Here is a 1,172-nt window from a genome sequence, read left to right on the forward strand (position 1 = left end):
CACACACACACACACACACACACACATACACACATCCTCTTCTTCCACACACATCTGTGCACTCCTCTCTTCCTCACACATCTGTGCACATAACCATGATACTACAATAATTATGCTTGCACTCACAAACAGGCTCACAGTCACATGCATGATATAAATGAACAGTAATTGACAAACAAAGCGCTCATACGACCTAACGCTGTTGGAAACGCCGTAAAACCCGTACCAAACCACACAATGATGTGTAGAATATCGGAGCGGAGTGTTGGGATCGTCTGATTTATATACATAATTCTAAAGCTGATGACTCATTGTAGTAATAATATGTATAATTTTTTTATGTGTGTGATCGAGTGGTCTGATATCTATGCATTGCTTGAAAGTTAATGACCGACAATAATTCTAATAATATGTCGAAATTTTTTAACATATATATTTATTTTGTGATGATTCGTTGGTCTGGTTTCAAATATGCAGATTTTGAAAAAATGTTGAAGACTCAAAATGATGCGTAGAATGCTGTACTTTATATAGTGCTCTGATTCATAACCGCTTAATTTAGTTTTAGCAAGAGTTTTACAACACTAGCAACACAATAAGTTCATATAAGAGCCGAAGATGAGCGGTGTTACATGAGAGTAACAAACACAAAAAGGAGGAGGAGAGGTAAGGACGATAGATGTTTGACAGGAAAGAAGGAGGAGAGATGAGGGCGATACATGTTTGACAGGAAAAAATCCCCTTATCCGAAGTTCAACTTAACCGTTGGGAAATCTGTCAAAAAAAAGAAGTGTTGGGACCAGAGAAAAAGACCTCAACTTAACCGAAGATTAACTCAGGCGAAGTTCGACACACATGGAGTCCACTGTATTTTAATGCCCTATTGCTTGGAAATATACCTGTAAGGGGATAATACGAAATTTTTCGTCTCTTAAAGCAGGTTGCAAAAGTCTACTCTGGGTGTAACAAGTTGAACATTATTGTTTCTATTACAGTTCATTTATATTATGCATGTGACTGTAACCCTGCGTGTGTGCGTGCATGCTTTTGTGTGTGCGTTCGTGTGTGTGTGTGTGTGTGTGTGTGTGTGTGTGTGTGTGTGTGTGTAGGCGCGCATGCGTGTGTTTGCGTGTGAGTGTGTGTGTGTGCGTGTGTGTGTGTGTGTGTGTGTG

The sequence above is a fragment of the Aplysia californica genome, unplaced genomic scaffold, assembly GCF_000002075.1.
Source record: "Aplysia californica isolate F4 #8 unplaced genomic scaffold, AplCal3.0 scaffold00742, whole genome shotgun sequence".
In the NCBI taxonomy this organism is placed as follows: domain Eukaryota; kingdom Metazoa; phylum Mollusca; class Gastropoda; order Aplysiida; family Aplysiidae; genus Aplysia; species Aplysia californica.